The sequence below is a fragment of the Podarcis vaucheri genome, assembly GCF_965113315.1.
Source record: "Podarcis vaucheri genome assembly, chromosome: 12".
NCBI classification, from domain to species: Eukaryota; Metazoa; Chordata; class Lepidosauria; order Squamata; family Lacertidae; genus Podarcis; species Podarcis vaucheri.
The window spans coordinates 61179437-61204219 of record NC_138750.1 but is presented as its reverse complement, the minus strand read 5'-3'; the positions used below and the strand labels follow the sequence as shown (position 1 = coordinate 61204219).

The 24783-nt window shown below is 45.9% G+C and overlaps 1 protein-coding gene and 1 long non-coding RNA gene across 16 annotated transcripts in view; one reads left to right on the top strand and one right to left on the bottom strand.

The window, feature by feature from the left end:
• LOC309514805 (uncharacterized protein) overlaps positions 1 to 24783 on the top strand; it is a 214980-nt gene that overhangs the window by 32064 nt on the left and 158133 nt on the right. For all 15 annotated transcript variants that reach the window (XM_082192105.1, XM_082192104.1, XM_082192111.1 and 12 more), the window contains exon 2: positions 7864 to 7912. The gene's annotated coding sequence lies outside the window, so the exon portion shown is untranslated. The remainder of the gene's footprint in view (positions 1 to 7863; positions 7913 to 24783) is intronic.
• LOC309515150 overlaps positions 1 to 24783 on the bottom strand; it is a 227725-nt gene that overhangs the window by 127321 nt on the left and 75621 nt on the right. The window lies entirely within an intron of this gene.

The window sequence follows — 24783 nt, the reverse complement described above, 5'->3', positions numbered from 1 at the left end:
CTCCGCACCGCCAGCCTGGCAAGCGGTTTCCATAGGAACGCATTAATTGATTTTCAATGCATTCCTATGGGAAACCGTGCTTCGCAAGACGAAAAACTCGCAAGAAGAAAGAACTTGCGGAACGAATTAATTTCGTCTTGCGAGGCACCACTGTAAATCTTTTTGCAAGGGTGACAATTGTTTCTGTGGGAAGGCTGTTAGGTAAAAAGATAATATGCAGGGACTCTTCCTGTCCTAAGGGAAGAAGTATTAAGTAATGCATGTCATTGGTGTGGGCTGTCAAACAGGTCGCGGAAACCAAGTCTGATGGAGAGCAATAAGTCTGGATTCTGAAAGATAATCTAAAAGTTTATGTTCTGATGGGTGCCGGTTCTGGTTGTTAAAAGAAAATGGCAGCTGTGGTCTGGCATCATTTTAAAGAAGGGATATGTTCTTCCTTGCCTGCTGTAGAATAGTTTATTGATGTATAGTCCTCTTTCTGCAAATCAGAGTGTTATTTTTTAGAAGTGAGGGCCAAATTGTATGTTCTGCGATTGAGGTGTCAGTATCCCACTCCCCCTTTTAATGCTACGCAGGCTTGTGGGGGGCTGGGTGGAGGCTGCAAGCTTGATAGCAGTGGTGAAAAACAGCCTGCAGGGCAAGGGTTAAGCACCCTCTTCCGTACTCTCCCCCCCCACCACTATACAGACCAGTACAGTCAAATTCCCAGCTGCATTTGAGTAAAAAATAAAAATGGATTGTATCCAGATCTGTTCATCCTTCCATGGAAGGTCCTTTGATTCAGCAGAGGCTTCTATGACAGCAAGGGGAAGAAACAATTTCCCCCTTCTGCAGCTCCTCAGACCCCTACTCCGTTCTGCAGGGTCCCCCCCAACCCTCTGGATCAGAGGTTCCAGGGCTTCAGAGAGGAAGGGAGATTTGCAACAGCCACCTTGTTACGCTCTCCTTTCTGCAGAAGCCTCCCCAGCATCAAAGAGCCTTTTGTGAACAGGAGGAGTCAGCCTCGTGTCAGGAGATTTCCATTGCCAGGAGAGTTCTGGTCCAGAACATCTGGAGGGCACAAGATTCGTGAAGGCTGCTGGGACACACCTGCTGGTTCTTTTTTAAAAAAAACGTAAACTTAATGAAGATATGAAAATGGAATACCGTAAGCCTGTGACTTAGGCACATTTAACTTGTGCGTGTTCAGCTTTATGCAATTGAAGGGGGTGAGTGTGCAGGGAAAAAAGACTTTGGCAGTCCTACCTACCCAATGTGTTTTGACTATACACGATTTTGGGTTTAGGCGTGATCTCCAGAACATAACCGTTGCTCAAGTTGTGGGCTTAATGTACCGTAAAGAAATAACAATGAACCCACCCACCCCCACTTCTTGCCTGCTCCTTGAAACAGGAGCCCTAATGCTTGATGTGAACATGACACTAGGAAGGTGATGGGGGGGATCCTGCCATGGAAATGTTCTTGCAGTGGAGCCAGTCATGAATTGGAGGTTTGCACTCCCAAGTTCCTCGCTGCTCTTGTCCTCCTTTGAGGGAGTTGACGTGTAGTTCTTTTCTTCCTTAACATGAGAACCTCAGCTGATGGAGGGGATGTCTCAATTATTAATAATAATAATAATAATAATAATAATAATAATAATAATAATAATAATAATAATACATTTTATTCATACCCCGCCCTCCCCAGCCGAAGCCGGGCTCAGAGCGGCTAACATCAAATGTATAACACATTAACATAAAATCAGACAATCAATTAAAATGCATCCTCAAATCAGATCAGGATCAGAATAAAATCCAATCAAATGGCAACCCGCAGATTAGGGTTGGGGACCTTAAATGCTCACCAGGCCCAACTGTTTGTGCTGAACTTATATGGGCCTGTGAGAAAAATTGGGAGGCCACTTTCATGCAAGTTCTTACGAAAGGGGAGAGGGAGTCAGACTGAACCCCGACCAAAGGCCTGGAGGAAAAGCTCCGTCTTGCAGGCCCTGCGGAAAGATGTCAAGTCCCGCAGGGCCCTAGTCTCTTGGGACAGAGCGTTCCACCAGATTGGAGCCGCAGCCGAAAAAAGCCCTGGCTCTAGTTCCCCCCAAAAACAATTCCCCTGAAGTCATCGCTGGACATCGTTCAGCCCGCCTGGCAGGAGACGCCTATAGCCGTTATAAACTAATGCCGTGATTTACCTCTTCGGCAGCAAGGGGTTGTTTAATTTTACCAAATTAGCAGTTAAGGGAGGAGGTTCTTGGGGCGCCTGTCCAAAGTGGCTGGACTCTGTTCTTAAGGAGCCATCTTGCTTGCCAAGCCTTGGGCTGCAGACACCTCCTCTCCACCCCAACACCCTCCTTTGGCAGAGTTGGAGCTTGCGATATAAATGCTGGGTTGGCCGCCTCTCAGGCTGTGCTCTCCCCCCCTGCAACGCCTGCTTCTTTTTTGTTCTGCACTTTGTAACTTGCCCGTGGCAGAGCCCATTTTTTTTTTGTGTGTGTCTGCGGGGTGAGCGTTCCAGGTTCAGCTGAAGGTTGCGGGCTGCAAAAATCCATCCTCGTGTGTTGGTAAACAATATGACACAAGATACTGTTCTGCCTCTCTGCATCCCTGTGGAACTTGATGCTGACAAGGCAGAAAACCTCCTCTGGAGGGCATTGGGATAATAAGGGTTCATTCAGGATGCCAGGCCAGATGCGATGGGTCTCTCCTTTCTGCGGGCAGGGCAGAGGAGGCTGGCTGTTAGACTGAATTATCGTTCGCTGCTTGGATGGTTTTGCGGGAAAACGGCCAAGCCTTATTTTAAAGGGAATAAAGTCAAAGACCCCTGTGTACATTGGCTTCCCAAGTCTTGTTTGTGCTTTGAAGGAAATGTTGTGCTTTATTTAGTGAAGAAGCCCAACTCATGGATTTGAATTCTCTTCGAACAGTGTTTACCAGTTATTTTTCCCAGTTTGGCTTGTTGGGAGCACAACAGAACTTTGAGGCACACAGATCTTTGGAGCGCAGAAGTCACAGCAATATTAATATTTATAGCTGCCCATCAATAAGTATATCTTGACTAGCTTACAAAAGGAGACTGTTGGAAGGCTACGGGATACAGTAATTAAAATCGGGCCTTTTTGCTTTCTTTTTATATACAAACTGGGCTGATTCTGTGAGGCAGTAACTTGATTCAGAGCAGGGATGTGTCTAAAACTTGGCTGCTCTGTGGAAAGTGAGCCTGCCATGGCCCCAGCTTAAATGCTTGATTTAAGACCGTGGCAAGTCTAGATGCTGGCAGAAAGCCCAGGTAGAAGATAGTAGTTATCCAAGAGGTGAATTGTATTTGGTTCCATCTTTTGACAAGCTAGGATTACTATTAAGAGGAACAAACGTTTCTCCTCTGCCAAAAGAGACCTAAGACAGACTTCCCCAACCTTGCGCCCTCCAGATGTGTTTGGGCTATTCACATCTGCCCCGGCCAGCATAGATGGCTGTGTTGCCTGGAGATGGTGGGTGAAACATCTGGATGACATCAAGTTGCAGAAGGTTTCATGAGGGGTTACTTAGTGTTCACCCTAGACAGCTTTGTTCCAGAAACCAAGAGGTGTGGGAAATCACACTTTGTGTCGTCCGGCAGGCAGCTTTAATACATCCAAGTCTGACTAATCAGAGGCCCACGGTGCGTTCGTGGACAGATCGTAATGTTAGAAGAGCTTGCTGGCTGAATCAGCATCCTCTTTTCAACATGGGTAACAGATGCCTGTGGGAAGCCTGCAAGCATATTAACAGCTCCGGCCCCTGCAATCATCATCTGAGGTCCTTCTTCATGTGCTTCGTCCATGAGAGGTCTGGAGGGCAGCAACATGAGAATGGGCCTTACCTGTGGTGGCTCCCCACTTGTGGAATGCCCTCCCCAGTGGCGTAGCGTGGGGGGTGCAGGGGGGGCTGGCCGCACCGGGCGCAACATCTGGGGGTTAGGGTTAGGGGGGGCAAATCCACGGGTTAGAGGGTGCGAATCCATGGGTTAAGTGCGTAAATTACTTGCCTTGCCCCGGGTGCTGACAACCCACGCTACGCCACTGGCCCTCCCTAGGGAGGCTCACTTGGTGCCTTCATTAAATATCTTTAGGCTCCGGGTGAAAATGTTTCTCTATAACCAGGCCTCTGGCTGATTAATATTCTATGTAGCCTTACAGTAAGTTTGTGGGAGGGAGTTACTGGTTTGTTTTTGTTTTATTATGTTTCTTGTGTTCTCTTTTTGGATTTTTATGTAGAGAACCGCCCTGTGATTTTCAGATGAAGGGCTGTATACAAATTTTAATAATGAGGATAAGCAGAATGTGAGTGCAACAGCAAGTTTCACAACTAGTGATTCTCAGGAACTGGTATAAATGAGCTTGGTGAAGTTGGTGGCCATTATTAAGGGGCATTATTGACCTTTACAACCATTTCTCTAGGACGGTGATTCATACAGGGTAAAGTTGAGAGCTTGCACCTGCCAAAATCCCAGGCTGAAGGGAAGCAAGTGGCAAGTTGCTTGCTTCCATTCAGATTAGTTTTTTTGGAGGTGGGCATGCTAATCTTCTCTGTATTGTTCCAGTTTTAGTATATCTGCTGTGATAGTGAGCACCTTTCAGCTTAGTTTTGAGACCTCTGTCATGCTGTCTGTTCTAGTTTCTACTAGCCTTTATTGGCATAAAAAGGTGTCTTTTCTATTCAGAGACTGTGTGCAGAACCCCTCTGTTCCAGATGGGTTATGGGGTGCTCTCTGTGTATATGTTGGGGGGGGGGGCAAACAAAGGTTCATTTCAACTAACCTTGATTTTCCTGGTACAGTGTATCTTGATTTTCCTGTTTCAGTGTATCTGAAGAAGTGTGCATGCACACGAAAGCTCATACCAAGAACTAACTTAGTTGGTCTTTAAGGTGCTACTGGAAGGAATTTTTTTATCTTGATTTTCCTGCATACCTGTGGAGGTCTCTACCCTTTTCTGCTCTCCCTGCTCAATATTGGGAATGATTTGGCCCAAGGTGAAGAAGCACCAGCTCCACTGAGTCATGCAGAATATAGTTTGTGTCCTCTGATCTCTGCTGACAGAAGCAGATGAGTTGTGATATCAAGGTGGAAGGCCACGTCTCGAGTGATTCCCTGTTCTTCTCTCATCAAGAGTGTGCCGTCCCTGCTCTGCCCTCTGCCTTCTCTGTCTCCTTTTTTAAACTTTGCTTAAGCTGCTGAATGTAGAGCAAGCATGTTAGGAAATTTCCTACCATGAGAGCTGTGTGTGCGCGCGAGAAAGAGAGAGAAAGAGACAGACAGACAGAGATAGAAGAATGACAAGTTGGAAGGAATCAACTACACAGTAGAAATCACACCAGCACGTTTGTCCTATGCAAAAAAAAAAAAAAAAAGTTTGTTGACTCCCTGCCAACAAAAATCCAAATTTTACCCCCCAGGCAGCTGAATTTTGTGATTGGGATTAAAAATGCACATTACATGAATCGTAACTAGCATTTTCCTGCAAAGTGCAATGAAGGACCGTGGGGTGCTTGGGTTGAGGGAGAGGGCCATAGCTTTGGGGGAACTGTACCCTCCAGAAGCTCTGCTTAGTGCTGCTTTTAATTTCTGAGTTGGTGGTTTTCAGACATCAGTCCTGGGATCCCTGGGGTTTATCGATAATGAAAATCGGTAAGGGCTGCCAAAGTGTATATGCATGTGAAAGTCAGCACAGAGAGAATATTGGGTGTGGGGCTCAACTGGGCCTGTCTGGCTGCCAGTGCTGGCTGACAGCGTGCCCATGGAGTGGTTTGCGCCCATCAGTGTGGAAAGGGTTCGGAGAGGATAGAGCAGGATGCTTCAAAGCCACCAGATGCTGCCAGTGCTATGTTCTGCAACCAGCTAGTTCTGCAACCAGCTAGTTCTGCTATGTTCTGCAACCAGCTAGTTCTGCAACCAGCTAGTTCTGCTATGTTCTGCAACCAGCTAGTTTTCCAGCTAGTATCTTCGAGTGTTCGAAACTCATATGTATATCTAATCACCAAACGCTACCTTAAACCTAAGTTATGGTGGCCACAATGGAATGTCTAGGTGCCATTTACCCCACAATGGAATTTATTATTGTTATTAATTTCATTTCTATACTGCTTTATATTTTAAAGGAAAAACCCGAGAGCAGTTAACAACACATTAAAATATCCAATAAAACAAACCAGAATAAAACAAATTCAAGCTTCAAGGAAAATATTTCAGATCCTTCTCTAAGTTACATTAGGCTTTCTTTATATTTATTTAACTTACTTAATTAATTTATAGTGCTGCCCCATAGCAGAAGGACTCTAGGAGGGAAGTGTGGTCAAGTGGTTAGAGTGTCAGACAGGGACCTGGGAGATCAGGGTTCAATTCCCCACTCAGTCCTGAAGTTCACTAGGTCACCTTGGAGTCATTCACAGTCTCTTCATCTACCTCACAGGATTGTTGTACGGATTAGATGAGGTGAGGGGTGAACCATGGACTCCTTGGCTATAAAGGTGGGAGATAAATGCAATAAATTAGCTCTTCTGCTGACCTGCTTAAGAAAGCTGGAGGGACCAGTCAGGTGGAGATGTTAGTCGCCAGCCTTGCATCCAGAGATCTCCACCTGGTCACAATTGGATCAGTGGTCACAGTTTCGCCAGTCACAAAACACTCACGACACCTGGTGGATTTCTAATACTGGCATTTGCCCCGAGCATGGCTTCACTTACAACCTCCAATGTGCTTGATTAACATTTAATTGCTTCTGTGACCCGCCCTCAGTGTCGCAACGCTGGGCACTTGCTGAAAAACATTCTGCTCGTGATGTGAGCGCATTCTAGCCTTGGCCGTTGCTTCTGCATGTCTGCCGACATGTAGCATGGGCAGGGCTTTGTGCTGCACCTCCACTTGGCGTTAAGTAAATGTGGATGGGGGTGGCAGGATGTGTTGGGTGGGGCTGTGTCTGGTGTTACGATCCGTGGAGCCCATGTAGATAGCAAGATTGGCAGAACATTTGTTTGTTTGTTTGTTTGTTTGTTAGATTTGTATACCACCCTTGCAGACTAGCCTGAAAGTTGCTAGCAGATCTCAAGGTGGTTCACAAGATAAAATCACAATATAAAAACACAAAATATATAATCAAAATAAAAACCCCTAACAACCCATTTGTTTCATTCCTTGCTGAGTGTTGACTGGAGGTAGTGGCCACTCATAGCTGAGTTATCCAGGCACAACTTGGGTTAAATGGGTCTAGAGCTGCTTCTGTTGAACCCTTGGCCATCCCATCCATATGGCTTTGCATTGGGAAGTGCCGTTCCCACTAGCGGGTGGGTCTTCAAAGTTGCTAAATTCAAACTTTCTTTTAGTCTGGTTAAGTGTGGTTTTACCTGTTGCGTAGTTGAGTTAGAGACACCTGACTGCTGTGCGAAGTGCTAAACCTTCTCTCTGATTACATCATTGTTTACTTGATTAGAAATAATTGTGCAAGTAATTAAATGGGTGTGCGCTCACTCTAGCCGGGTTTCACTTCTGTGCGATGAAGAGCTCCACGCTGTTGCAAAGTCTGGAGCGTTTCATTGCTTCGGCCTTCCTTAATGGGATACTATCTAGGCTATTACCTTAATTGAAGTTTATATTGAATGGTGCGCAAGAAGCCTCCTAGATCTGGATTAGTATCCTAATGACTCTCTTGTCTCTCTCTCGAGGGGAGGCTACGTGGCCAAGACAGTCCTAGACAATGCAGTGACACGGATGATAAAGGAAGGCACTTTAGGTTGGTTAGGCTCCTCTGACAAACAAATTAGCAGGGTTATGTGTATTCTGAAACAAGAGCAAATTATTGGAAACTCTGCAACTGTTTCTTTTAAATATTTTATTTTGCAGATAAGCGGTTTGTGAGATCCAGGACACACTAAGGGATTATCTGCTTAAGGTAAGAGCTGCTTTTCGTTATAGGCACTGCATTGCCTATTTCAGTATCTGCAGGCTGTTCCAGCACCCAAAAGTTGCTAGCCCATCTTGCACCTCTATTTTGCAGAAGTTGTTTGTTTGTTTGTTAGCCAACACATTTATATACTTCTTAATTATTCCCATTTCTGAGAGGTGTACAGACAGAGCAACCCACAGTAAAAAGGGGTAATGAGACAGTAAAAAATACATCATAAATTTCCTGCTGGAGCAAGGAAGTCTTAGTCATGGGTCTGAAGTTTGGCAAGGAGGGGGCCTGTCTAATCTCAGTTGGGTGGGATGTTCATCACACTGACTGCACGGCTTCTAGTGACTACAGGCTGTGTCTCTGGGCCATGAAGGGGTCACCAAATATCTCACTGATCAAGCTGGGAACAAGGGGGTCCCTAAGATATTCTGGACCCATTTTAAGGCCTTGTAAATTAATGCAAGACCCTTGAACCTGGCCCACTAATCAAAGCTCCCTGCTAGAAGAAATGTTTTACTTGCCTTATAGGTAGCTGGACTGCACGTGCAATTGGTGCAGAACCATTCAAAATTCAGTAGGCAAAGACCAGAGAGTGCTGGAGCTGGAGACTTAGCAGTGTAGCATTTCGGGGCTCATCTGGCCATCGCAGGAGTAGACAAAGATGAGGTCATTTTGCTACAGCATTTCAAGTGCTGACTTGGCGTGTGTAGGAGTCCCTTGGGGGAATCTTTGCCAATGAAATATGCCACTACCTCACCCTTTCAGGGTTCGTTTGCCTTGAGTTGTCTTTGGGGCTTTCTGTCGCTTTGGATCTGTTCTTCCTAAGGGCCTCCTGAGCAATATCGGAAGCAAATCCATGTTTGTGTTAAGCAGTTTGCTTGCTTTGGTCCTTGGTGTAGAAATTTACTTGCGCAGTTAATAGTTTTGTCACCTTGGTGCAGTATAGATAGGAGGGACATCTGTGCCACATATGTTCGAAGCAAAGCAGAAGAGCTAGATAGGGCACAGCACATCTGTTAATGATGCCTCTTACAGGCACTGCTTGCCGGAAATGAAAATGTTGCTGAGCGAGTCCACATGGAATCTAATTAGGAGAAAACCTCTTGGTAGAACTGGGTCCTCTTGCAGATCACAGGGCAGAGACACTTAACACCTCCATCTAAGAGGAGAGTCTGATGTAAAAGCCTTATTTCCTTTCCTTTCGCTTCAGCTGTTCTATAAAATGCTGCGTATGTAGTTGTTGCTGTTTAACCAAATCCATTCACTGCAATATCTGCTGTGCAGAATCCCACAACATGTTATTCACCCCACCCCAGGAGGTACCACAAATGGCTTGTTATGCAGAATTGCCTGTGATAATTCTGTAAGTTGCTGAAGCCCTTGACTTTACTGGAAACTGTACTCAGCCAACCCTGCTGTTGCCTGAAATCTCACCAAGTGTTGGCCCAGGTGCTTTGAAGCCTGGGGGACTAGAAACTTGATTTCTAAGTGAAAGCTGCAACTCCCCAGATGACTCATTTTTGTGTGCATAGCTGGAATATGTTGTCCTGGCTGTGATAATGCATCATTATACCTGCAGAGAGTAGCATAAGGAAAAACAGCATTGTGGGGAATTGTAAGCAGGAGTTTCGTTGCATTGTGGGGCCCTGTGGTTAGCAGCTGCAATGAGGCTTTCAAAGAGAAATTAACTGCTTCAGTGGGGTTGTTCCATGACAGATCACCACAAATTTTATGTGAGTTTGTGTTTTTGGTATCCACTTAAGTACTTTCATGAACTCACTGTTATTCCTCTAGGATCTTGATCTCTGTTAAAAGGGGGGGGGGGTTACATTAGCCACAGCAGAACAGCCAATTTACCGCAACACAGATCCTTTACAACACCTGTGCTACTGACTGTCAAACTTTGGTATTGTTGATTCAGGTAGGTAGCCATGTTGGTCTGGCGTAGTCGAAATAAGAATAAAAAATAAAAAAATTGTCTAGCAGCAACTTAGAGACCAACGAAAGCTTATACCCAGAACAAACTTATTTTTTAAATTTATTTGGTATTGTTGAAATACATACAACAACAGCAAATCCATTTTTTGTTGTGAGACTCAAACTGGGTCTGCTAGATGTGGCTTGTGGAGCCCCTACAGGATCAGAGGCCTTGAAGTTTAAACTTCATTAGTTTCATAGTAGATCTGCCCCTGTGTGAATGTCCAGTGGTTATTAAGACATTTTGTACCCCCTCTCAATCAGTCAGAGCAAAGTGCAACCCCATGTAACCCCCCCCCCCGGATATTTCAGTGAAACTGGCCTGTTTCTGAATCAGATCATAGTGGATATAATTGGTAAGTAGCCATAACGCACAGAGCAATCCTCCTTTTAAGGATTGCTGTCTCTTGAATGAGCGGGGCGACGCCAAAGCAACATGCTGGTGAGAGCCTTCGCTGCAAGAGGAGCAATACTCACCTGCACACTTGACGTCTACGGCCCCTTTGAGAGAAGGGAGGCTCCCCTGCCTTATGACCCTGCCCAGATCTAGGATTTAGCTCATTGAAAATCCTCCCAGGATCCTCTCTTAAGAATCAAGATTGTGTGACTATTTGGAGCCTCCTCATTCCTCCACCCCTTCGCTAGCTAAAGAAGGAATTAAAACAGAACATACGCAGAAAAAAGCAAGAATCACAACTCTTTGCATTGTACCTCCTTGGTCTGCGCAAAAGTTTCTGGGGTGGGTGAAGCCCATTTTAGTTTTCTCCCCACATGTTGGCACCATGTCAGGGATCCGTCATTTGGATGGATGAAAAGGAAAGCTGTTATAACTATCAAATTGCATCTTCATCATTTTTTTTAATTATTATTATTATTATTATTATTATTATTATTATTATTATTACTGCCCTCCACCCCACCCAAGGTCCCAGGGGTGGGTTACAGCATTAAAACACAAGATCAGAAACTGTTTAAAACAACTTGCAGTTGTAGAAGTAAGGTGGGTCCTAAAAACATATACCTAAAGTGTCAAAAGAACAGGGCAGGAGCCTTCTGTCAAGTGCAGCCTCCTGCTCCCCACAGTGACCAGCCCACAGGCCAGATGAAGTAGGCAACTGCTCTTCCCCACTGTCTGTCCTTGAGGAACTGGTATTCAGAGGTATGCTGCCTCTGGACATGGAGGTTTCATTTAGCTAATGAGCTGCCCTTCACCTTAATATTCTAGGGTGGTGTGAAGTACAGCATTAAAAACAGTTTAAAGCAAGCTGCAGTCACAAGAATAGGCTGGGCGCTTAGAATATGTGTCAAAGGCTAGGGTAAATACCGTATTTTTTGCTCTATAAGGTGCACCAGACCACAAGACGCACCTAGTTTTTGGAGGAGGAAAACAAGAAAAAAAATATTCTGAATCTCAGAAGCCAGAACAGCAAGAGGGATCGCTGCGCAGCAAAAGCAGCAATCCCTCTTGCTGTTCTGGCTTCTGGGATAGCTGCACAGCCTGCGTTTGCTCCATAAGACGCACACACATTTCCCCTTACTTTTTAGGAGGGAAAAAGTGAGTCTTATAGAGCAAAAAATACGGTAGGTACATCTTCAGCATATAATGAAAACTGTATAATGCAGGTGTCAGGCACACCTCTGGGGGAAGGAGTTCATAGGGTCATCTAGTCCAACCCCCTGCAATGTAGGAATCTTCTGCCCAATATGGGGCTTGAATCCACAACCCTGAGACTAAGAGTTTCCTGCTGCACCGACTGAGCTAGCCATAGCTTGTGTGTTAAGAAATAACTTCCAACTCTGATTCCTGGCAGTCGAAAGCTGGCAGGGTAGCATGAGTGGCAGGTACGCCCATGCACCTTGTGATGAGATTGCCCTGTTTTATTTCACATGCAAAGGAGTGGATCAGAGCTTTTGCTCCTTGCAAATATTCCCTTTTGAAAACAGAGGAGGGCCCGTGCGAACCCCCTCCATCTGCTTAGCGCAGCTGTCCCAGTTGACCATGCTGAATTGAAAGGGAGCACTGTGTGTGTGTGTGTGTGTGTACACCACCATGCCAAAAGCCCCTGAAATCTTGTTGGGTGGGGCCGCTTTCCTGGAGACTCCTAAAATACGGAGTCTGCTGCTGTTTTTTTTATTCCAGCTACATCCAGGGAGGGTGGAATGAGAGGAGGCAGAAGTTTAATCTGGGTCCCTCTGATTGATGATAAAAACCGTAGTCCCATTACGGAAATGGCTTTTGGCTAATACGCTATTCCCTGGCTTTGCTTTTAGTTCAATGGAAGCTGCTTTCCTTTTTGATGCCTGTACTATTAAAGGAAAGCAGCTGATGGGAACAGCTGCTGGCCACCCCTTTTCGGTTCCTGGCTTAGCAGGCTATCTACGGAACAGAATGAAAGTGCTTTATTAACATCAAGGGTTTGTGTGTGTGTGTGTTGTTTTGTTTCTGTAAAAAGAGAGGAAAATCCCCGTTAGTTTCTCTTCCCTAGAGAATATCCTTATCAGAAAGTGAAAAGAAAAACAAGGGAAGACACCATCCAACACCAAAGCATTAAGCCCTCTTTTATCAAGTTTCTTCATGTTTTGGGAAGGTTGCATTGATCTGCAGAATGCAAACTTAGCAGCTGGTTCTTGGTGCAGTGAAATATTTAATGGAATATCTATACAGCCATCCAAAGAAAGACTTGAGTGCTTTTGCCTTGATAGGAAGTAGTAGAGGAAGAAGAAACTTAAGAGGACGTTAAGGACTGCTTGCTTGGGGACCTCCAGATAAGCCACTTTTATAGCAGAATCCCCTTTTTTAGAGAGTTCAAAATGGTGGTTGAGGTGGGGTTACTCTGGCGCGGGAACGTAGAGGAAGGACGAAAGTGCTCATTCTCGCTGAACTCTTTTGGGTGGGTGTGGGATTTACATAGGCTCTAAACAGCTGGCACTGTGTCCACGTGAATGGCTAGCTGACAACGTGAAGCTTTAGGGGTGACACAGCCAGCTAATTTCTTTTATAGCAAGAGTCAAGTAAGTTAAAAGTTCATCTCCATTCAGCTTTTTCTCCTTTCATGGCTTTTGTTTAGGTGTCAAACAAAACCCTGAACTCAGGGCTTTTCTTTTTCCAATTCTTCTGTGCCAGCTTTATTGGAGGGGGGTGAGAAACATGCCAGCTTCACACACAGGGCTGTGTAAAAACATCAGATTTCTAGGTGCTATAGCATGCCATTTCTAGAAGCCATTTCCAGGCTGCACTGCTTGCAAATTGGCACGTTCACGAAAACATTTTGCCGGTTGTTTCACAAAACCTAAAATGTGAAATGGACATACCCCCTTTTAGCTTGGACAGGTTTGCTTTGTTGTCTAGTGCCCATCAGGAACTTCATATTGCATCTTGATGAGAGTGCTCTTTGAAAGCCTCATTTATCTTAAAATTTTTTGTGTGTGCTGACTTCCTTGGAAACGCACAATATTCAAAACCACATTGTAGAAATAATTTTAAAATCTGCTTGTGACAGCTAGCTAAACAGCCACATGTGTGTTCTGGAAACAACACGGGCAGGTTTCCTGCAGCGAAGGGGGACTTGTCTCTTGACACACAAGATTTGTGCTGGGGTTGGTTTGCCTTTGCCAACCTCGTCCTCGTACCATTGTACTGTGGAGAGTGTATTAACTTACGGTCTGTGTGTGTGGTTTGGGAGCTGCACGATCAGGGGAAAAACAATGCTGTCCAGGGTTGTAAAGACTGCAGAGAGAATAATTGGGTGCACTCTTCCCACCTTGGATCAAATCTATGCTGTCAGGTGCCATAAGAAAGCTGCAGAGATAGCGCAGGATAGTGCGCACCCCGGAAATGATCTCTTTCAGCTTCTGCCTTCTGGAAGAAGGTATAGGGTTATAAAGACTAGGACCAGCCGCCTGAGAAACAGTTTCTACCCCAATGCAATTCTGGTTCTAAATGCAGTATAAGGAGTCTCTATAGTATATTGTATTTTAAAATGGGGCTTCAGAGTTTTTAGGGGTTTTTGAATTTCGTATGTAGATTTTTCAATGTCATTATTCTGTATGGGACAATGACAATAAAGATATCGTATCGTTTCCATTTCGTGTTGACTGGGGTCGATTGGAGCTGTAGTCCAAAGCATCCCGAGGCTGCCAGGTAGAGGAAGCCTGGCTCTAGGGGTGGAGCACTTTAAAAAGACTGGAGTCAAAGTATTTCAGGGTCATTAATAAAAGCCCTAGAAGGAAGCGGAAGGGGGTGCCTTCCCAGGCATCTGGAACAGAGGAAATGGTTCTGAGCCTTGGTGGCATGAGGAAACAATAGCGTTTCCAGCTGTAGCTCTGTCAAAAGCTTCTCCCTATGGGCTTAAAACTACAGCTGCATTAAATGGAGAAAACATATTTCTTTTAACAATAAGCCCTTGTTGGGGGAGGGGGGTGTCTTGCATAGGGATCCTGGTCTGTCCTTGGATGTGGTAAAAACTCCTGGTTTTGAAGAGTTTCACGTTCTCAGAAAAAGTCCGCAAGTTTTCACCAGGGCGGTGTGTGCTCTGCACTTAAATAAATAAATAATTTTTCCCAGCAAGAATAGTAAGTTGTGGCAGGCATAAAAAATGCAAACTGAGCTAACTTGCAAAACCCTGATTTATAGTCCTAGGGACGGCATAAGGACCTATCCTTGGAGATGGTCGCCTGTCCTCTTCAAGCAGGCCTCCTTCTGATTAATATTCTACAGCCTTTTAAATGTGTCTGTGGGAAGGTGGGGTTATTGTTTTGCTGTTTTGGTTTAACTATTTACTTGTGTTTTATCTTGTATTTTATTCTGTGAACCGCCCTTGAGATCTTTTCTCAGCACTAGTTTTAAACTGTTTTATCTTCCCTGGCATTTTAAATGTCTATTTTGTTTGCCTTATATTTTGAATTTCTGTTACTGCCTTGTTTTGCTAAGTCATTATGAATATTGATGATGTTGGACTACAGCTCCCATCATCCCTGACCATTGGCTGCAGCTAATGGGAGTTTTTCTGGACCAGCAACATTGGACTGGTCACAGATTAGCCAAGTCTTGCTTTACTGTTTGATTGCATTTGTAGCTGGCATGAATGCTTTTATTCGTGCCCCTTGTGCACTGCCCTGGAATTCATTATGACAAAGTTTGGTCCATAAACAAACAAAAACCAACCAACAAACAAACGGGCCTAAAGGCTGTCCTCAAACCATGTAGATCTTATATAGGTTTGCATCCAAAGTAGCTCAAAGTTAAAGGCGCTTAGGACCCTGGGAAGCTAGTTTTACGGAATTAGGCCAATCTAGCTCAGTATTAAGGGACGCGGGTGGCGCTGTGGGTTAAATCACAGAGCCTAGGTTCGAATCCCCGCAACGGGGTGAGCTCCCATTGCTCAGTCCCTGCTCCTGCCAACCTAGCAGTCCAAAAGCACGTCAAAGTGCAAGTAGATCAATAGGTACCACTCCGGCGGGAAGGTAAACGGTGTTTCCATGCGCTGCTCTGTTTCGCTAGAAGCGGCTTAGTCATGCTGGCCACATGACCCGGAAGCTGTACGCCGGCTCCCTCGGCCAATAAAGCAAGATGAGTGCCGCAATCCCAGAGTCAGCTACGACTGGACCTAATGGTCAGGGGTCCCTTTACCTTTACCTTTAGCTCAGTATTGTTTACACCGACTGGCAATGGCTCTCCAGGGTTTCAGACCAGGAGTCTTTCCCAAGCCTGCCTGGAGATGCTGTTGAGGATTGAACCTGCAAAGCAGATGCTCTACCCCTGAGCTACAGCCCTAACCTCTGGGGCTTCCTAGACTTCAGCAAGTGTTACCCTCACATGCTTTGTTCAATCATAAAGAGGGATAGAAACCTCCTTGAACATAAGCTGTAAGCTGACATTGTCATGAAGATGAAATCTGTACCTGACACCGTGTTCTGCACTCCTGTGGAATTGAAACACACAGTTACAGTCTGGGCCATTTGTAAATTGTGTGTGTGTGTGTGTACGTGTGTACACACACACACACACCGTATTTCTCGCCCTATAGGATGCACTTTTCCCCCTCCAAAAATGAAGGGGAAGTGTGTGTGCGTCCTATGGGGCAAATGCAGGCTTTCGCTGAAGCCTGGAGAGCGAGAGGGGTCGGTGCACCTGCATACCGAAGTTGCCTGCATGCCGAAGCCTGGGCACGCTGAGCTCAGTGCGCCCAGGCTTCAAGCTTCACGCAGCTCTCTGCAAGCGGTGGGAGCCCGGCGCTGGGCTCTCACGGCTTGCAGAGAGCTGCCTGTTTTGGGGGCTGGGGTCGGGGGAAGCTCTGGCTTCCCCTGCCCCAGCCCCACGCCTGGGGAAAAATAAATCCCCCCTTTACTCCCCCCCCCAAACTAGGTGCGCCTTATGGGCCGGTGCGTCCTATGGGGCGAAAAATACGGTACATATTTTAAAGTAAAGCACATGGCAAACTAAGACCCATAGGACTTGGGACTCTCAAAGGGCCATCTTAAATTCTCCTTCCTCCCTGTTGCTGATTCAAAAGGCAGAAGCAAATAATATTGAGCTGGAATGATAATCAGGTAATTTCCCCACTTAGTTTTGCTTACAAACATTACAGAAGAAGCATGGGAGCACCTGAATGATAGGCATGGTGAACAGCTGCTGCTAAACAACTTTCCAACCCCTAACCCCCCAATATGCTTTTTATTTCTTAAAGTCTTTTTCTGCAATGAAGCTCTTTCAGTTGCGGGTATGGCTTCATCCAAGCATGTCTTAATTCCATAGATGGAGGACTTGCCTGCAGAGACCCAAGGTTTCTGCTTGTTGATAGGCCTGCTGCAAACAAGCAAACCTTGCAAAGCAGGCCTCTTTTGTTGAGCACCCCTTAACCTCTGGGAGCCCTTTGTTTTGTTGCCATACAAGCACCTGCATTGTGCAGCAGAAGTTCTTTAGTGCTGGAGGGCTGTCAAGGTGGATTAAGGTTTTCGGCCAGCCAGCCAGCCAGCCAGCCAGCCTGCCTCCGTCTCTGTCTCCTTGAGAGGTGAGTGCATCCACTTGCATTCGAGGCGTTTGCTAATGGTGCTCTTTGTACTCATATTTGGCTGTCATTGTGCCGTCTGGCAGGCCTGTCAACAAGTCCCTAATTCTCTCCAAGGTGCTGCCGATAGACTAGAGGGGGAAGCATCTCCCTCTTTTGGATAGCTGCTGTCAAATGCTTAGAAAAGACTGCTCTCTGAGGGTCTTCATTCTTCGTTTGCCCTGCTGGAAGGATAGGTCCGTCAGCAGGTATTACCTGTGATAACTCAATGGAGCCTTCATACGCAAGAAAGCGGGCCACAGTGCACCGGGTTTTTTGGGGGGGAGCGGGGACACCATTGGGAGGAGAGCGCTACTGTCCTTTTGCTCTGTTTATTTCATGGACTGGCTGGATTCAATGAGTGGTGGAAGGAACCAGATGGTGGACCCCCAAGGGAAGAAAGCTCAGAAGCAGGGTGTTGGTGGTGAGACGACAATATGTGGTCAGAAGGAGAAGAGGGAGCAGACTGAGGGGAGAAGGAGATGTTGGAAACCGAAGAGGCAACAGGGTTCAGTGAGCAGGAAGAGTCTGTGGCAGAGAGCAGTCCGGAATCAGAGATAGAAGCAGAGGCTGGAGAGGAGTGTGTGTGTGGGGGGTGTAGGAGACAGAGATGAGGCCAACTGCTGAAGAGTTCAGGGAATCTCCCCCTCCTGCTGCGGCCAGCTTCCCTCCCCCCTGGTCTCCAGAACATGCTGAGATATGAAAAGAGCAGAGGAGAGATGGGGTTGTGCGCAGACGCAGTCTCTGATTGTTTAGAACAAACCCCAGAGAGGAGGGGACTTAAGCAACTGTGGGAAGATGGGGACCTTCAGTCTTTGCAACTGCTGCACTGGGGCAAGACCTCCTGGGAAGAGTTGCTGAGATCAGTAGACTTGAACTCTATTGTTTACTTTGAATAAAGAGCTAACTTCACTGACACGTGCGTCTTTTATTGATGATCTACACCTTACTCTGCCTCTGGACAGTTTGTGGGCTTTCTGGAAGCAACTAAGGAACGTGGTGTGCCGTCATATACTGAGGCAGACGAGTAATCCATCTAGGTTGCCATCGTCTGTACTCTGACGGACAGCAGCTCTGCAAGGTGGGGGCTTCTCCCAATCCTTCCTGAAGATGCCGGGGATTGAACCTGTGACAGGTTCTGCATGCAAGACACATGCTTTGCCGCTGAGCTTATGGGTACCAGGCCTGTGAGAGAGCAGCGGAACACAGTGGAGGAGAGGAGGAGGCGGGAGCATTGCTGAACGTCTCTCTGGCTCCCCCTAGTGTCCCACCACCACAATGTGGATATAGGAACCTGCCTCCATACTGAATCAGACTGTTGGTCCATCTAATTCTGTCTACACTGCATGCAGCCGCTCTGCAGGGTTTCAGACAAGGAACTCTTCCAGCCGTTCCAGGAGATGCTTGTTGACTGTTGTGAGGAATTGGATGGTGGCCTGGGTAAACCATTGATCCGCTCCAGCAGGACTGGTCCTATGTCTTATGAAAGAGTTTCATTCTCTGTTGTCATCTCTAGAATGTGGTGCTGATAGCCCCAAGGTTGTGGGTTCGATCCCTGTATGGGACAGCTGCATATTCCTGCGTTGCAGGGGGTTGGACTAGATCAGTGTTCCCCAACCTTGGGCCTCCAGCTGTTTTTGGACTACAACTCCCATCACCCCTCGCTCGCAAGACCAGTGGTCAAGGATGATGGGAATTGTAGTCCAAAAACAGCTGGAGGCCCAAGGTTGGGGAACACTGGACTAGATGATCCTTGCAGTCCCTTCCATGAAATGGCTTTCAGCAAGGAAAGTTCTAAAATAATGCGACATTTGAGGGTGTATCGGCAGCAAAAAAAGGCAGTTCAAGACCCAGCCGGGTGGTTAACTTAGTATAACTTGATAGTTTTCCATTTTTCTTGCAAGTGCCATGAATGAAAAACTGATAATTACCACTTGGAAATTGCAAGTCCTGCTTCTAGTATAATGAGTGTGGCATGTTACCGTCTTAACTGCTTCCTGCCTTTTTATAAGATCTTAATAGTTTGGTCTTATAAAAAGGTAAAGAGTCTTTATGCTTTCCAAAATAACAAAGGAGACATTCTCTTAAGCTGATATTCGCTTTGGCAAACAGAGTTTATAAAATGCTAATGGAATATCCTTCCCTCCCCGTCTTTTTGTCAAACAGAGGAAATTGGGAGTTTATATAGAAAGAATTGTTAATTGGGCGTCTGGGAATCTTCAGATCTAGAAATGAGTTGAAACAAAACAAAATGCTTGGCCTTGAATGCCTTTCCGTCTCTTGATTAACAAGAAGAAATCTCAGCACTCAGACAGACTTCATTAAACCATTTTATCTCCTAGTGCATTAGTGAGCAGACAGATAGAGTGGGAAGAACCATCACTTTTTCCAGGAGTCTGAAACATTCTTTTTTTATCAGCAGTAAACTTCTCACCTCTGTCTCCTTGGGCGAAATGTTCTGTTTCATTGTTGACAGACTAGAATCCCTGGCAACTCCCCCTTAGTCCTTTGTGGGACTAGCTGTGTAGATCAGTGCCAATATTCTGGAAAATAGGTGGATAATTAATTGGGTTCCTTAAAAGGCAAACTCAAACTGACATGGCGCTTATCTCCCTCTTGATGTGTGTGTAGGTTTTAGCATTGATCAGCAAACATTATTTTTTGTTGGCATTAATTTAGGGTTTCATGCTCTGTACTAAAGAAGAATGGAGCCCAAGCTTCCACAGTTCAGCACATTTTAAGTCTTCTATACTATGATACTAGAAACACTGTTTTGAAGATGGAATTGGTGTGCACCAATTGTATTAAGTTACATGACATTTTTATTTTTGTTTTGAATAGATTTTATTAGCGCTTTAAAAAAATACACAGGTTAGTATCCAGTATCTTTCTATCAAAGATAAAAAACCCTAATCTAAATAAAAGCACAAACTGAAAGGAATAAAAGAGAGAAAGAAAGAAACAATCAATCAATCGGAAAGAAGAAAAAGGAAAGGAAAGAAAATAAGAGAATTTCATATTCTTCTGTCAGCTATACATAGAAAATTGTTCAAAACATCCACTCCAAGATTAACAACAAAAAATTCCACTTTCTAGAAACGAATACTTTATTTAATCTTCAAACTCAGCTATCTTTTTCAAGCAAAAAATCTATAAGGAGTAACCTCATTTAAAGTGAAAGATATACTTGAGAATCCCTTAGGGTCTATTATTATATACTGAATTGAGTATATAATATCTATATGCTATACTCTATCAAACACACAGAGTTCTTTAAGGAAAGAGATCCGCCATAGTTCTAACTTGGACATTTCAGCCTGCCTTGCTGCCTCCAGGCAGCTGAACAAGAGTCTAACATATTTTGAGGCAAAGTGGAGAAATTCCATTGTGGAGGCATACTGTGAAGACCATGGCCCTTTCCCATCTTCCTGGCGGCTAGCCAGGTTTGGGGACTCCCTGGCCAGCCTTGGCTCAGGGATGCGGCCTTCCCTGAAGTGCCTGATGTTTGCAGGTGTTAAAGGTCCATAACCCAGACTGCACGGAGCAGAGGGGTTCCTCTGCCAGTGTGGTGTAGTGGTTAAGAGCGGTAGTCCTGCAATATGGGGAACCGGGTTCGCATCTCCACTCCTCCACCTGCAGCTGCTGGGTGACCTTGGGCTAGTCACACTTCTCTGAAGTCTCTCAGCCCCACTCACCTCACAGAGTGTTTGTTGTGGGGGAGGAAGGGAAAGGAGAATGTTAGCCGCTTTGAGACTCCTTCGGATAGTGATAAAGCGGGATATCAAATCCAAACTCTTCTCTCTGTGCCAGCCATCATGCCTTCGAGTGATGGCTTTGGTTTCCCATGGACCTCTTTGCATCTCATCATAGCTAAGCTTTCTATTCCCAATAGCTTGCATGAGGTGATGCTAATAGCTTTGCAGTTGCTTAGCATCGCAGTGGAGCGTCCCTGCCCCTGATCTTTGTGAAGAAGCCAAGGGAATGAGGGAGATTTGATGAGTACTGGGTAAGCGAAGCAATGGAGACAGAAACTGTTTTGCTAGAGAGGAATCAAGTGTTTTGTTTTGAGGAGAGAAGTGGCTTGATGCAAAGGGGAAGAGGGTGGCAGTTCAGGCATAAGGGACACCCTGGAAAGGGCAAGAATGTGGGAAGAGAAACAGTGGGGCCGGTAAGTGGTGGGTTTGAAATATGGGAAAGGAAGACAAAGATGGCAGTGCACAGACCTGGAAAAAGGGGACAAACTGAAGGGTTGTATTAGGTTTTTTATTTAAAGTATACAGCTCAATCGTGGCGTGAGGTTAAACGAGTAGATGGTGCCAGGCATTACTCATTGCTTTCCTGTTTTCATAGAATTGTAGAGTTGGAAGGGATCCCAAGGGTCATCTAGCCCGACCCCCAGCAATACAGGAATCTCAACTAAGGCATCCATTACAATTGGCCAACCAACCTCTGCTTAAAGCGCTCCAAGGAGGGGAGAGTCCACCACCTCCCGAGAGAGTCCATTCCACTCTCAAGAAGCTCATATTGTTGGAATCTCCTTTCTTGTAACTTGAATCCATTGATTTGGGTCCTTGCCTCCAGAGCAGAAGAAACCAAGTTTGCTCTATCTTCCATGTGACAGCCCTTTAGATCAGGGGTCAGCAAACGTTTTCAGCAGGGGGCTGGTCTACTGTCCCTCAGAACTTGTGAGGAGCCGGACTATATGTTGGGGGGGGAAATGAACGAATTCTTATGCCCCACAAATAATCCAGAGGTGCATTTTAAATAAAAGCACACATTCTACTCATGTAAAAACACCAGGCAGGCCCCACAAATAACCCAGATATGCATTTTAAATAAAAGAACACATTCTACTCATGTAAAAACATGCTGATTCCCGGATCGTCCGTGGGCTGGATTTAGAAGGCGTTTGGGCCGGCTCCGGTCCCCGGGCCTTAGTTTGCCTACCCATACTTTAGATACTTGAAGATGGCTGTCATATGTCCTCTCAGACTCCCCTTATCCAGGCTTAGCATACCCAGCTCTCTCAACCATTCCTCATAAGGCTTGATTTCCGGACCCTTGATCATCTTGGTTGCCCTCCTCTGCACACCTTCCAGCTTGTCAACATCCTTCTTAAATTGTGGTACCCAGAAGTGGACACAGTACTGTCCTTATAGCATTGCCTGAACTCCTGAGGTATATGTGTAATAGGAATCTGGTTTAGGATAGGGGAAGCCTGTGGAGTCTGTGGTTGAACTTGAGGTCCTGGACAGTTGACTGACAAACATCTCTGGGCTTTTGCCTTCACAGATGCAAAAAAAGGGGGGGCTTTAGGCCGATTATGCCTCATTTGAGTTGAAACAGGTAGCTGCTGATGAGCATCACCCTTTTAAGCTTGGTTGGATGTCTCGGTTTTGGACTGCATGGGTTTCTTAACCTTGTCGCTCCGCAAAGAAAAGAAGCCAAGGCAGCATCTTTACTTCCAGCTCAATGACATAAACTCCCAAGAAGTACCCAAGATTGTCATTCCTAAATCGTTTCAGGCTTGCCCTTTCCCGGGGTACCGTTTATGCCATGCACACTTGCCCTGCCTGCCAGTTTCATACGCCATCAGAGACATCCGCTTAAAAGATGCGGCATAATACAAGATTAATGAGCACATATTGAATCCTTTCAGTTAGCGATGCTGACCTGGCGCAGCAGTTAATACACCATTACAGAATAGTGCTCCGCGTTTTCTGGAAGCGCTGAAATATTCTTGCAACTTTCCCATAGTGTTGGGTATCCAGGATGCTTTCCAAAAGATACCCACCCACTTGGCGAACAGATCCCCATAACCCTTTGCTGGAATAAGTGCTCCGGTTGCAACAGTTCAAAGCCCAGCAGCTTGATCTGGCCAGTGCCCTATCTTGTAGCATCGTTTTCTCACAGAGGCCAACCAGATCCCCATGGAAATCCTGCGAGCAGGACCTGAGTGGATCTGCACTCTCCCCAGTTGTGATTCCCAGCTGTACTGCCTCCAGTGGTGAAGGAAGTACATTGCTCCACCCACAGCAGAAATCAATCTTGTCAGGTGAAGTTAGATATTGTGTGCTTTCTCCTGTGTGGTTTTAAGCCAGGCTTCCTCAACCTCAGCCCTCCAAATGTTTTGGGACTACAACTCCCATGATACCTAGCTAGCAGGACAAGTGGTCAGGGATGATGGGAATTGGAGTCTCAAAACATCGGGAGGGCCGCGGTTGAGGAAGCCTGTTTTAAGCACTGGAATGGGCTCATAGGAAAGGCATAGCCTCTAGACCCCATGGCCCCCCTTGTCTAACTGATCTTGTGTGGTTTGTGCATCCGGATTTCCTCCTCTTGGGTCAAGGCTGCTCCTGGGGATATTTGCTGCTGTTCCTGGCTGTGTGGTGCAAATAGTCCATATCTTTGGAGTTGGATATTGAACGTCTCCCCTCCTGAAACCTCATGGTGGTGGGATTCTGCAAACTTCAGTGCCTTGTCAAGACTAAACACAAATGGCACTGCTTGTGAGGAGGAAATTAGTGGATTTGAGCATTTGCTCCCACCGCATGGTCACCATAACAAGCTCCCCCCCCCAAGTGCTGCTGTTGACTAGGATATGCACATACCAAACAGAAAGTTTCTCTGTGTGTGGATTTTCATGGCGACCACAGCAGATGAGGAAAGGGTGAACCTCCTTTCTGTCTTTCATGCCCTGAGCCTGTGGCTGTTGAGTTTGCAACTCAGAACTATGTGTTGAATCTTGGGCATAGCCTGACCCTTAAGCCATTTTTTGAACACCCATCTGGTATGTTCTTTGAAGAAACAAGAAGTCATGGAGGGAGCTTTTGCAGTACCTCTGGGGGGGCTCTCTGCATTACCAAAACCTTTCCAGGGACCCAGCCTGAATCTGCTGCAGTTGGAGCGCATGGACATTAGTCTTTTTCTGGACTTGCCTCTGTGTGAGAGGGTTTTGGACATTGGGGCGTTAGTTGCCCTCATCTGCAATTCTTCTCTTTGAGCTTAATGGAAACTGGCCCAGTTTCTTCCCTTTGGGTCCATGCTGCCACTCCACCCTTTATCAAATTTATTGCCTTCTTCAACATCCTCTCCTACAAAGATGCACAGGAGCCATCAAGAAGAGCGAAATGATCTTGGTTATTGAGTTGTACCAGCTCTTCCCCATTAGAGCTTCCTCCCTACCCCAGCCCGCTTTAATAGCTTCAGAGATGAGAATATTTTGGCAGGTTTTCTCATATTTGCACTGCCCTGGCTTGTAGGCACTTAAATCCTCTTGTCTGCATAGCCTTTAAATGTAGAGGCACCCAAACGTTTATGGAAGGATCCTTTGCAGACAGAAGTTTCTGTCCCTGGTGGCACCTCCAGATATGGCCAGGAGAGATCCTAGTCTCCAACCCTGACAACACTGAGCTCGAAGGAGGCAGCTTCTGAAATCCGGCCATCTCCTGTCCATGCTAGTACCACATCTTGAAAGTGCGATGATCTCTGTGGCATAAGTAGTGTCTAAAGGAGGAACTTAGGAAATAACCAATCAGCTGGGCAAATGGGTTTATCACATCAGTTTCACCCGAGGAGGTGTAGAAATGATGGTGGAGTTCTGACTATAAATGGATCTCCTAGGTCGAAAAATGGCTTTGGTCCTGTTGCACTGACTGGAGTGGCTTAGTTAACTCTTGGGCTGCTGGTGAGGAGGTTATGGAGGGCGGGGATTGGGGGAAGCTTTCCTTCCAGTGTAAGTAACAGTGGCTTAAAAAAAGAGGTTATTGACATGAGCTGAGTCATCTGAGGACAGAAACTGCAGGCTGCAGGCTCTCCTCTATGGAAGGGATAAATGGGCCTTGC